Source organism: Eschscholzia californica, unplaced genomic scaffold, assembly GCF_041429995.1.
Source record: "Eschscholzia californica isolate CP2 unplaced genomic scaffold, dmEscCali1.0.p SCAF_2, whole genome shotgun sequence".
Classification (NCBI taxonomy): domain Eukaryota; kingdom Viridiplantae; phylum Streptophyta; class Magnoliopsida; order Ranunculales; family Papaveraceae; genus Eschscholzia; species Eschscholzia californica.
This window is the reverse complement of record NW_028238309.1, coordinates 20,173,257-20,187,264: the sequence shown is the minus strand read 5'-3', so window position 1 is coordinate 20,187,264 and position 14,008 is coordinate 20,173,257. Positions and strand designations below refer to the sequence as shown.

The 14,008-nt window shown below is 36.5% G+C and overlaps 1 long non-coding RNA gene across 1 annotated transcript; it reads right to left on the bottom strand.

Annotated features, from left to right (window-relative positions):
• Nucleotides 1–9,073: 9,073 nt before the first annotated feature.
• On the bottom strand, nt 9,074–11,885 carry LOC147556777 (uncharacterized). Its single transcript, XR_015233584.1, has 3 exons — nt 11,742–11,885; nt 10,514–10,580; nt 9,074–9,402 (listed from the first exon to the last, which is right to left on the bottom strand). It is a non-coding gene; the product is annotated as an uncharacterized LOC147556777 (long non-coding RNA).
• Between the last annotated feature and the right edge of the window lie 2,123 nt (nt 11,886–14,008).

Sequence of the window (14,008 nt, the reverse complement as noted above, 5' to 3'; positions counted from 1 at the left end):
ATAATAAAGTTCCATATGTTTGGTCCTTGAATGTAGAACCGAATTATGGGCCATGTAAGTGGCACTTACATTATCGCAGTGAAGAATAGGCGGAAGCTTCATAGAGATCCCTAAATCACGTAATAAGAATTGGATCCATGCGATCTCAGCTGTAGTGGTGGCCATGGCTCTGTATTTAGCTTCGGTGCTCAACTTTGATACAATTGGTTGCTTTTTAGAAGCCCATGAAATGAGATGATTACCAAGATATATACAATTACCAGAAATTGAACGTCTAGTATCCAGATTGCCAACCCAACCGGCATCAGAAATAGCAGGAAGTTGAGATTCAAGACCCGAACTTTGAAATCTGAATTGGTGCCAAAATATAATCCCCTTCCTAGAGTTCCTTTTAAATAACGAAATATACGTTTGACTACCGTAAAATGGATTTCAGTTGGTGAATGCATAAATTGACAAACTTGATTAACAGAGTATGTAATATCTGGTCTGGTTAACGATAAATATTGTAAACCTCCAACCGACGAACGATATGAGGTGATGTCATGAATTTTGTCACCTTTTTGAGATGACATTTTACCACCGCATGAACTTGGTGTCGACACAAGCTTTGAGTTTAGAAGATCGAGTCAAGTGTGTATCTGTTCTGAGTTAAGAAGATACCGTTATCTGACCTTTGAACTTCCATCCCGCAAAAAACGATGAATATCTAGATCAGTAATAAAAAAATTGGTGATGGAGACATGAGACTAATTTCGATATTTGTGAGGAATCGGATCCTGTAATCAAAATATCCTCTACAAAGAGCAACCATTGTAATAGAGTTAGTAGTCTGATAAATGGACAAAGAACTATCTGATTTTGGATGCTATAAAGCCCAACTCTTTTAAGAAATTAGTAGACCTGGTGAACCGTGCTCGGGGAGCTTGCTTTAGATCGTAGAGTGCTTTATGTAGTCTACAAATATGATCAGGATAATTCTGGTCTACAAAACCTGGGGGGTTGCTGCATATAAATCTCCTTGTTGAAGTAACCATGTAAAAAGGCATTTTTAACATCAAGTTGCCTAATTTTCCAACCAGAAGTCGCTGCAACACTAAGAACTAGCCGAATTGTGACTGGTTTACCACCGACGAGAACGTTTGATCATAATCTAATCCATATCCTTGTGTATATCCATTAGCCACAAGTCTGGCTTTGTAACGATTTATAGTGCCATCTGTCTTTAATTTAATCCGGTAAACCCATTTACAACCTACTAAATTCGTGGAGGGTTGTCTGGACACAAGATACCAAGTTTTATTTCAAAGAAGGGCATTAAATTCATCAACCATGGCCAGTTGCCAATTACTATCCTTAGATGCCTGGGTGTAACAAGTTGGCTCAATCAGTAAGGGAGATAAAGTGGTTAGCAAAGTATTTGAAATACTTCATGGCTAACATAGAATTAATAATTTTGGCTTTGGATATACCTTGTTTTGATCGAGTTATCATATGATGCTTTGGCTGAACTGACATTGAAGATGGCTCTGCTTCTAGGGAACTTAATTCAGGAGGTGCAGAATCAGTGTCATTTTGTACAACATTGTCCGTAAGGTTTTATATGTATCTAATACACAAACTAATGTTGAAAGCGGAATCTCAAACTTCTAATGTTTGACACTAGTTATCCAGGATCATATGCAAGAACTATTAAGAACTAGAATCAGGAAAAACTAACCTTTATCGCAATTTTTTCCTCGAACCTTTCAATCGTGTGCGAAGACCCAGAGCTCCAATTGTCGCTCCTCTAATTGAGACACCGAGTAGGTTAACTTGATCTCCCTTCCTTAATGTCTACTATAACTTAATTTAATGGAAGATTGAGAAGAACCCTTCTTCTTGACTAGAAAGATAGAATGAGAGTTTTTCTCTTTTATCTTTTCTCTCTTTTATGTGTGAGAAAATTGATTATCTCAGAGAAAATTCCACACCTTTTCTGAACTCATAATGGGTCTTTATATAGGCATTCTCTTAGTAGAGTCCCACTCAAATAAGGAATCCTAAAAGTCTCTCAGAAAAGATAAGCACAAAAGGAGTTTATTTCTTTTTTAAACTCTTTATTAAGGAAAACCCTAATTAGGGTTCTCTTTAGCAATGGCCGGCCATAACTGCCCCTAATGGGCTTGTTTTGGCCGGCCCACTTAGCTTTCTTGGACTTCTCTTTCAAGCCCGATTCTTTCTATCTCTTTTAATCCTGATTCTTTCTATCTCTTTTAAGCACCATTAGACTAGATCATATCCATCTATAACTCAGCTCCCACTAGTCAAATCTCTCCGATCAAGTTACCTCTCTTATGTGTAACCCGTTTTAGGATCCAGTCTATTTTAGCTGTGAATTACCGAAGTAATTCGACGATCGTAAGCGACTTCTAGCAAAGCATTACGACCCCTAATTGGATCGGACTGGATGATCTTCATGATTAGTTCATCGTTATCCTAGTTAACAAATTGATCGCATTGTTGCCTTGGTCGAAAGACATCTCCTTCAGACCGAACGGATATATCCTTCATTGCCTTCATTAGGTCTTCTACTTGTGGTAGGTGAAGTAGAAGAAGATGGTTCAGGACCATTAATAAGTTGATTAGTTGGGGAAGGAGGTGGAGATGTTGAATCATGGTCAAGAGGATTATGTGTAGATGTGGGATGAGTGGGTGAAGTAGGTTCAACATATAAGGGAATTGGTATTGTTGGGGTTTTGGTCATTGGTGTTGTTTCCATACATATCCATTTTGGGGCCTCATCAAGTTTTACTCCCTCAACTGGTATTTTGCAAATCACAAAGGACAAAAGAAAATAAGTGGTAATCGAATAGAACATCTTTAGAAATATAAATTTCAGAAATCTTAGGTTCCAAACATTTGTATCCTTTGTGTGATTCACTATAGCTGATAAAAACACACGGAATACTCTTGTATTCTAATTTATTTTTACGATATGGAGTCAAAAGTGGAAGACAACGACACCCAAAAACCTTCATAAGATTATAATCAGGTGAGCGTCTGTATAAGATAGAAAAAGGGAGACTCATTTTTCAAATAAGGAGTTGGAACTCTGTTGATGATATAAACTGCAGTTTTAAAGGCCTCGGGCCAAAAAGATTTTGGTAAATAGTTGTGAAAAAGAAGGGTTAATCATGTTTCCACAACATGCCAAATCGTTCGCTCAGCCACTCCATTTTGTTGTGGAGTGTGAGGACAAGATCGTTGATGAAACACTCAATTTTCAACGAGAAAATCTCTAAAAGCATGAGAAACATACTCGCTTCCACCATTACTTTTTAGAATTTAAATCTTTGCATCAAAACAATTTTTAGTCAGACTTTTAAATTTTTTAAAACACCAGAGAACTTGAGTTTTATCATTTAGAAAATGCAACCATGTAAACTGTGTGCAATCATCAACAAGCAAGGGCGGAACTATGTGGAGACCAGGCTGGGCAGTTGCCCGGCCTGATCTCCACATATTCAGGTCAAGCTGCAAATTGTTAACATAGATTACCTTAGCTCTTGTGGGTAGTCCGTATGTGTTCCAAGGGAGAGACTGGGGTTCAAATCCCATTACCAACCATATTCTCCCATTTAATTATATTTTGGTTTCAAGTGACATTTTACTAGAGACCAATTGCTAAACAAAGATCATGTTTTTACTTGGGTCTACTTTAATTTTCATTTTGGTTTCAAGTGACTTTTCTTAGAGACCAATTGCTACACAAGATCATATTGTTATTGCTTAATTATAATATGACGACTTTGGATTAATGAGTAATAAAATTGGGTGACTTCTTTTTCTGTAAAATGTAGAATAATTGATAAAAAAAAATCTGTCGAAATTTTGGTACTCAATTGAGTTATCCTGAGTTATCTAATCTTACGTTAATTTGTAAGTCATTTTAGTTAGATCATTAAGATAAATGTAAAATGTCATGATACGATAGGATGTTCGTAAAAAATTGTTTTGTGTTGTATCTTATAAGATCATACACATTATATAGAGAGTTTAGGCTTGCCCTCTCTAGGATGAAATTCTGGTTCCGCCCCTGTCAACAAGTATTAAAAAAATAGCGAAAACCTGAAATGGAAGTAATAGGTGAAGGACCCCATAAATCAGAATGTATTTTGGAGATCAGAGTATTGAATCGATTAGATGATAGAGAAAAAGTAATTCTACGGTGTTTTGCAAGCACACAACTATCACATAAGCCACTACGTTTAGAATTAATAGATTCAGAAATAATCTTAGAGAAAGCACGAGCATTTGGATAACCTAATTTCATGTGCCAAACATCACTATTTATTTTAGTACTTAGAAAACTGGAATGACAAGACCTAAGGTCATTACTATTTAAAGCTCGAAGGGGTACACTTGAGCACTGATAAATACCGCCTTTGTTAAGACCTTGAAGTAGAAGCTTCCCCATTTGCCGATCTTGGACAAAAATATTGTAACGATAAAAAATTATAAGACAATCATGATCTTTGGTAAGTTGAGAAACTCAAATTAAATTTTTAGAAATGGACGGAACATGAAAAACATTCTTCTAGCTAAGAGAAGACTTAGGTGAACCAAAATTATTTTACCAACGTTACGAACGGGTAAAAGAGTCATGTTTCCAATAGCTACTTGTTCAGGTCCATAATATGGACATTTGGTTACCAACATTGAAGAATCACTAATCATATGATTTGAGGCACCTGAATCGGCATAAAGATTTGGATCATATGGAATATATGAAGGTTGATATGCAGAAAAAGACTGAGGTATATCTTGTGATTGATAACATTGAAGAGCCGTGTGACCCGGATGCCCACAAATTTGGCAAATGACCCGTTGTTGTGCAGCAAAGGAAGGTGTACCAAAACTGATTTTTGTTGATTCTGATTTGAAGAAGACCATTGTTGTTGTCCATAATAGTTTGAACAACCTCTTCCTCACCCCCGACCACCATTTCGACCACCACAACCACCTTTGGGTGTATAAGCTTGAGTAGATTAAATCTGGTTGGATTGATAAGCGAGTAATGGTTCAATCTTAGCAACCAGGGCAGTAGAAAGAGTATTGTTTGACAATGATTGTTGATGGGTCAATCTCATTTCCTGAGTATGTAAAAGAGGTTAAAGCTGATTAAATGTGAGTAGGTTTTCTCTTGTTTCAATTGCTGTAACGAATGGAATATAATCATATCCAAGGCCTCTAAGTGTATGAAGGACACGCTCTATATTTGGAACTGGTGTATGGGTAGCTACAATTGCATCTAAAATTTCTTTTATTTTTCCTATGTACTCTAACATTAAAAAAGAATTTTTCTGAATTGTTTGAAGTTAGATTATAAGCTGAGATTTCCTAGCTGTATTTTGAGCGGAAAAAGTTGCTTCTAGATATGCATAAAATTCTTTAGAAGTTTGAAATTCTGGTGTTTGGCAGAGAATTGATGAGTTGTGTTGAGTCAGCTAATAAGAGTCTGGTCAATACGAGTCAATTGGGCAAATGTTGGACATGGGATTTATGTCTGACTTGTTGGATTGAGGATAAGAGAAGGTGGAGGAATGGCAAATTGTTCAATGTGATGAAAGAGACCTTAAGATTTCATGATAGGTAGGATTTGTTTCCTCCAAGTAAGAAAGTTAGTATTGTCTAACTTGATGGAAACTAAAGGAACTAGATTAGAGTGGGTGGGAAAGTTGGTTAGTGAAGATGAGGGAGTGGTGGTAGGAAGAGAACTAGAAGAAGATGGGGGAACCATAACAACAAAGAAAAAAAAAACCTGTAGCTCAAGATACCATGAAAAAAAAATTATTTCTTATTTTCTCTTGCATGTAACTCTTGGTACAAAAGGTATTTATAGATTTACAATATGTATACAACTGTATTTGGATAAGAACAAATCAAATTCAAAATGATTTGGAAATATTGAAAATGATTTGGAAATATTGAAAATGATTTGGAGATATTTAAAGCCTAATTTTACTCCATGCTTTATCAGTTTTATCTTTCAAGATCAATTTGACGTTTATCCCTAATATTTAATTGCAAATGGACATTCTTTCCAACTTATTTGAAGATTATAGAATTCTATTAAATCGGAAAAAAATCATATAACTATACAATAGTAACTTATGCTTACATTTTTTTTAGTAAGCAAGCTCCACTAACTGAAATCAGATAGATCACTTTTAGGAAATTATACAAAAACTAGTTTAGCAGGGTAGAAGTGTAAACAAGATTAAGATCTACAATTGGATCCAGAAGACATCAACTACTTGTACCGTTAGATGATGAAGACTTTACGTACTATTATTAGTATATCTTTCAAAAATATTATTCTCTATTGTATACATGAAATATATTGCAATATTGAAAAGATATCTTAATTAGTCTTCTTACCTAATAGAACGGTTACAAGACTCTCTATATCCTTTATTTGTAATGCATTGAGCCCGAGTGACGATGATCTCGTATTTTAGGTGTTGTGTGTTTTTTCAAATTCATATTGAAAATCTAATCGAAGATCTGAATTGACTCAACTCATATTTTAGAATGTAGATATTGTGTTAACTTAAAATATAGAATAAATTTGAATGAATAACCTATTGTTTGAAGTACGTTAAAATGACTATAATGTATCATACATATTTAAACAAGTCAAATTCAAACAACCTTTATCATTCCCAATTCCCTCATTTGGGCGAACACCTGCCAAAATAGATATAAGCGAGCAAGGATTTTCTTGACTCGGTTAGTGGTCATTGACCCATTGACCCAAGCTCTCTAAAAGCACCCATGTAACTAACCTGGGCACTTTAGGGTCCAGCCTACCTCCATTATCTCTTCTACCTTCTTCATCCATTACAACTCCTTAACAACCTTTCCTTTCAAAACCGTAAAGTAAAAGTCCACTACCATCGGCAATTGAATGGTGAATATGTTAAGGAAACCCTAAGACTAGTAGTTGTTTATTCATTCAATTTATCAATAAGAATTCAGTATTTTAGTTTAATCTTTGTAGTTTCGGTTCTATAGTCTTTAAAGAAGATCTAAAGCTTTTTTAGAATTTTCGGTTGCGTCAGAGTACCATGTCGAAGATAAGAATCTTCTTTCAAATGAGGAGTGTCCAGTTAGTGTTGATGTTGGTTACTATTTTTTTTTTATTAAATATGTGCTTCAAACTCGAGACGAGTTAATCACCTGGGGCTAGGGAAATTGAAAGAAGGCATAACTTTGTAGTTAGTTTTGAACGACAAATCAACTAATATGAAAGGTAGAGAGAAAACCCGTTAGAAATATGTTATGAAATAAGTGGGGGGTTCCGTTCAAATGACAAAAAGATTTGCTTCCAAAATCCCATAAACTACCCAAAGAGAAAAACATTTGAGTACCAAAAGATATTAACGCCCGTCCAAGCTCAAAAGAATACCGGGCGATGGTGACACATGGAAAGTAACATCTGTGTCTGGAATGCATAACCATGAGTTAGGATAAAGTCTTCTTGGTCATGCGCTTGCGAACAGGTTGAAACCCGATGAAAAAATATCAATCAACAACCAATAGAAATCGATAAGAAACCACCTCAAATTATTTCAAAACTTCATGGTACATTTAAGGACAACGTTGAAAATCATTAACAATGCACGGTTGAAGATACGTAGGGAAAGCCAAAAAGTAAGAAGTCTAAGGCAACAATTGATTAAGTTGTTGGAACACAATTATGTTTACCATCTTTCAAGGAAAGAAGAAACTGATGAAGTAACAAATATATTTTGGGCACATCCTGATTCAATTTGACTTTTGAAGTGCTTCCATATCGTTTTGATGTTCACCTGTACGTATAAAACCAACTGATTTAAAAAGTCGTTGCTTAAGATTGTCGCGGTAACTTCTATATTGAAATTCTTCACCTCGGTGTTTATTTTTATGGATGGAGAGACAACAAACAGTACATGTGGGACCTTAATCTTCTAAAGACGTTCCCTCCCAACTCAATGCTAATTGTGTTTGTGATTGATCGTGAACTTGCAGTAAATAACGCCATAGGTGAAGTATTTCCACATGCTGAAAGGTTACCATGTACATTCCACATCGAGAAGTGTGTGGTAGAAATTTTCAAAGTTAATTTCAAAAAAGAAGAGTTCGAAAATCTTGTGATAATGTTTCAAAAAATATGCAGAGATCAAAATCCACTAGAGTGGGGCGGTAGAAACTTTTGTGATGATGTGGTCATGCACTAATCAAATAGACGCTAGTTATGTAAAGAAGACCAGGTTGGGATTGAAAGAGCGATTTGTGACGGCATGCACTAACGAGGTTATACACATGGAAAATACTACAACCGAGCGGTTGTCTCGCACATTACATTAGATCTTATGGTGAATGAGATCGAATGCAGATGGGATTAACATTAATGTTTAAAATTATTAATATAATCTGTCTATGGTTTCCCTTTTGCACATGAGATGGTAGCTTCGATGAAGAAAGATCAGGTATTTCTTTTGGGCCTCATTCACTCTAGTGGACCAAGCTATTGATTAATGTGACTTCAGAGATTTATATGGTCTCCACACACGACATGAGATGAAACAACTTTATTTAACTTGTGATATATCGAGTTGTCCTCAAAGGTCCGCAATACTTGAGAAGTTGAGGCCATTGTTTGTCCAACCATGGCAAACTTCGGTGAGTCATTGCAACAAAGAAAGAAAAACGGTGTCAGCCCCTGCCTATCCTAAAAACAAAAGAAACTGTTTTAGATGAATTATCAGCATAATATCTTTTATATTTACTAAAATTCGTAAATAAATATGTTTACCGGTTTGTTCCATATAAAACATGTCAACAAAGTACGATCAGATGGGCCTCTAGAATAAGGTCAGAGTCATTGCCGTTAGAAGATGTTCCAGATTCTTCTGTTTGTATAACCGGTGTGTGACGCCCCGTGTCCCAAAATAGACACGACCACGCCCCGGCAATTCACAGACGAGACAAAAATCCGGCAGAGTCTCCTATGTAAACCTAACCGGTCGCACCTGTAAACCTGTCATGCAAACCATACATTCGCATACACAAAAAATAAACTATGGAGCGGAAGCTAAACAAACTCAACTCAGTTTCGGGTCGAAACCCGAACCACAAAAAGAACTATAAAAGCCTCTTACACATCGATACAACTTATAAACAACTCTAAGTGTTATATATATATACATTTTAGAGTTTGGTTTCTGCAATAAATACATAACTTGGAAATAACGAAAAACCATATAAGCAAAAACCAAAGAAAACGACGCAACGCCACTAGCCTCGTCAGACACGGTCACCGGCTGGAATACAACTCGGCCTCGAGGCTACGACAAAGCACCTGCACACTAACAACTGGTAGGGGGTCAGAATACTCACCGACACGAGTTATTCTGGTAGAAGACCAATCCAAAACCCATCACGTTTTCAAAAGTTCATTTAATAAGTTGTAAACATCATGACAAAACGAGTTATCAAACCAGTTACCATATATACTATATACAAAACCATTTTCCTTAATCTAGCAAGCAATAGCAGTGATTAGCTGCCCACCCATGGTACGCTCCAGATAAGAGGAGAGTTCCCCAGGAGAGTCTAGAGTGCGTTAGATACTACCAACCCATTTAGGCACTAGCTAATGCACTACGTCTCCTCGAGAAAGAGACTTACCCCTAGCCGGTAAGCCCCTCTCCCACTAAGGGACTCCGCAATCATTGAAGAGTTTACCTCATGATACATATATACCTTATGTATCTAAATACGTTTTCGATCACGGAGTTCGAATAAGAGAGCCGTCCCCCAATTACCATGGAAGGACCTGAACCTCATTCTCTTCGGTACCTTATCATGCATCTAATGCGATCTTTCAAATTCAGTTTCATTCGTATTTCAAAACCACATTCTCATATTCGATTCAAATCAGTTCATTCGTATATCAAAACCAATATGCTCATTCGGTTCATTATGTTATCAAATACGGAAGTGGAACAACCAAGAGTCATATCGCCACAAAGCGGAGGGATTCCCAATCAATGTCACCTCCCAGGCGAGCGGTCAGGGTGTACGGCCCTGAGCCTCAAGCTGGAGGGACGAGCACCAATGGCCAGCAAGTGAAGCACTCTACTCCCACAGGTCTCATGACTAGTGTCCCCTACCTCACCGGTCTCACACGGGTCACAACCGTGTCCACATGTCATCCTACCCTCAATGGCTACGTGCCCGTAGGTTGACATAATCCGCAGTCGGGTACATACAAGAAAATCCCCAGTAGTTCACAATCATCGTAAAATCAGTTCGAAAACATTTCTCATATCGCATCAAAACATTTCAAGCATATTTCAGTTCATCACATAAATCGAGTTTCATGCTACCTAAACTCTAGTTATAATGGCCCATATATAATTATAGAATCTAACATATTCATTATCTATAAAACCATGCTGGATAAAGGATTCAGAACCCCTACCTCAGTCCTTGCATCATCAAAGACCTCCCGCCTACCAGACGACCTAATTCCTCCTCATTCTCATACTCTGAGACAAGGAAGAATGACCAAAAATCGAACAGAAACATTAGGTTCTTATACTAAGAACCTTCGCACAACAAAGCAATAACGTAAAGAAACAAAACATAAAAGTAAATTCGCGAACTCTGGAAGACTTCAAGTATAACCAAATCTCGATCGATCTTCTAACTTCATAGCCATGTCCATTTAGGGTCAATCATACACCATTTTAAAGGTACTCATATCCTTAGCATTTGGTTATTAAATATTTACCCCAAAACCCGAGAGAGAGACATCCTCGAAAGTTACCACACATACACAACAACACCATAGATATCCCTAACAGCGCATTACGCACTATAACAATCACAACTCTCTTATCGTTGATCGGTTTCAATCCATTCTTAAGTCGCTGGAAAGCTTATATCCTTTATAATGTTTTACTATATGGTGGTTTATCCGAATTCAAATTAGAACCTCTCTGAAAAATACAAAACATACGCAGCAGTGCATCAGTTTAACTGATCGTACGCTGCATGCTAAAACGCTCATATCTCTCTCATCCGAACTCCGAATTATTCGTACTATACCTTTATGGAATCGTATCGAGACAATCTACAATAATGGAGAAGACTCAAATAACATTTGAAACATATATGATTAGATAACCACTAAAAACAGTAAGCAGTTTTCATGTTTGGTAAACTGCGCGTTGCTCGGTAAAGCAGCCATAACTCCTTCGTCCATTACCGAAATGACTTGCACCATACCATTCTTGGAAGCTAAGATCCTAAGCTACGACTTTCATGTTTCGGGAAAGTGCATATGAGTACTATAATAGGCCCAGATTGTTCAATAACATTAGACTGAATTTCAGTCCATCGAATCGTCGTTCGATCGATAAATTTAACCTATTCAACTTCTCTAACTTGTTTATAGTTCAAAGTTACTTAACTCTCAACCATATGAATCCTAGAATTGCATACAACTATGAAAACCCCCAAATTTACAATCATAAAACCCTAGGTTTTTTTTAGAACAACTAAATTAAATCACCAAAACATAAATACAAACTTGATTTACTTCTTCATAATTCATTCCCAAAATCTAACAAATTCGAAGTAAAACTATCCCTTACAACCAAATTACAGAAAAGTTGGATTATAGAGAGAGTGTATGAATTTCTTACCAAAACCCCATAAAAGTAGCTCCAATCACTTCTTAATGCTTTAATTCGTCCAGAACAAGTTTTCTTCTTTGAATTCTACCCAAATTTTCGATTCTCTTTGGCTGAAACCCCTCCAAACACTAACCCTAATTGACCTGATCGAGCAGAGAAAGAGGAAAATTCTGATTTTCTTATTCTTATCCAATTTCATGAAATTCCTGTTTAGTCCTTGAATTTGGCTGGATAGCAAAATAATCCCTAAATTGTCCTCTTTGCTGATTTGGCCCCTCTTTTCACTTGACCCAATTGTCAAATAGTCCTTCTAGTAACCTTTAAAACACGGGATGTTACACGGTGTGGTTATACCATTTGATGGATCGCGTAAGAATTTCTTCCTAACCTCACCCATGCGATTCCTCTATATTCCAGTCGAGAAGTCCAAAGGTAGTGTTGAAACAAAATGCTCTTCGTTTGAATTTGGGTTATATTTGTTCTGCATTGTTTCTTACAAGCCTTTTCACTTGCATAAAAAGAGAAATGCGTGATGCCATAATAACTGTTTCATAGAAGAAGGTAAAAGTATAAGAAAACAAAGAATACTAGAACTCGACATGTTAAGTATATCGCAACGACAGAGACCAGACAGACTGTCTGATTTACAAAGGGAACATACTGACCACTCCATTAGGTTTTCAAAGGTAATCGCTGATCAGTTTGTGTGGTGTGCCGGGGTCACCGACTAACTAATTCGTGAGTTAGCTCCAAGAGCCCAATTCTTGCTAACAATCTGGTCAAATGTAAAAGTCCTCATGATTTTAGTCAAGTGACAAGTCGCTCCGTATTGGCGTCCTATGTCATGGACTGGTTAGTCGGTAAGGTGTGATTGACGAACGAGTTGGTCCAGTCCAGTCCGTCCGAAAGATTCTTAGGGCGTAATCATTTTGTCTTCTTTGTTCACTAAAAACACCTCAAATTAACGCAAAATCAAATGAAATAGCATGCCTTATGATGGGCCTAAAATTAGGTCTTTCCCCAAGTGTAGGGGTCAAGTTATAGTATTTAAAATAAGATCGAGTATCGTTCCAAAGGACAAGCTATTTTACCTAAATCTCGAATTAAAAACCCCCTTCAAATTTTTGGCTTGATTTGGAAACTACTTAAAGAAAGAAAACAATACTAATAGACTAATAAGGATGAAATCAAGGAGAGAAGAAGAATCTAGGGTTTTCGATTTCACCACATAAATGGACTACTTAAGACAAGCATTTAATCAACAAATCACTCTTTATATAACTCAAAACCTAGCTTAATGAACTAATTAGGTTTCGGATAATATTCTTTAATAACACGATTCAAAATCAAGAATATTTGATTGACATATAAAACTAAATTCCTAAACTATCATTCATTATCTAAAAGGCATATCCCATCTAATAACTCAATAAAAGCATGAAATATCTAATTATAATGCATGAATGATGAAAAGATCATAGAATCAACATGAAATGACAATCAATAGGCATTGAAGCTCAATATAAGGATTCATTGATTAATAACATATCTCAAAATAAGCCCAAGTATGGGTTTCCTCTACACCCTAGATACAAGATTAGCTACTCATGGAATCTAAATTAATATTCATTGAAATTCTAAAGTAAATGGAATTACAAAAGATATATGAAAAGAAATCACCAAATTGGATCTAGATTCATAGCTCCATGTGCCCCCATTTTGATATCCAATATTAGCTCCAAATGTTTCCAAGAATATTACCCAAACTCTAAATAATAGCTTTTTAGAAGATGATAGAAGAGAAATAGAAGGAGAAATTAGAAGTTTAGATGAAGAAATTAGAAGTAGAAAGAAGTTGTAGAGAAGAAATTAGAAAGAAGAGGAAGATTGGATAACAAAAGATATTTAGTTTTTGAAGAGGTAGAGAGAAAAGGAGGCTAAAAGAGGAGGAAATGATTTTAGGGTTTCTCTACTACAAGAAGGAAGAAAGAGAGGCCAAGAGGGGAGGGGAAGGGTTTGGTTGGTATTCTAAAAGTGTTTATATAGAGTTAGGGTTTAGTTGAGGTTAAAATGGCAGAAGGTGGAAAGCTAAGGGTCAAAATTGGAATTCTAGGGGTTAAAAGTAAAAATAAACCCCTAAAGCACTAATGACCCGGCGGCTAGGGTTTGCTGGTTGAAATTCGGATGCTAGGGTGTAGCCGGTTATAAGATAATAAGGTGACACGATTCAGCATCCGTTAGATCTTGAAGCGCGCGGATTTGTAGGGACGGGAAAG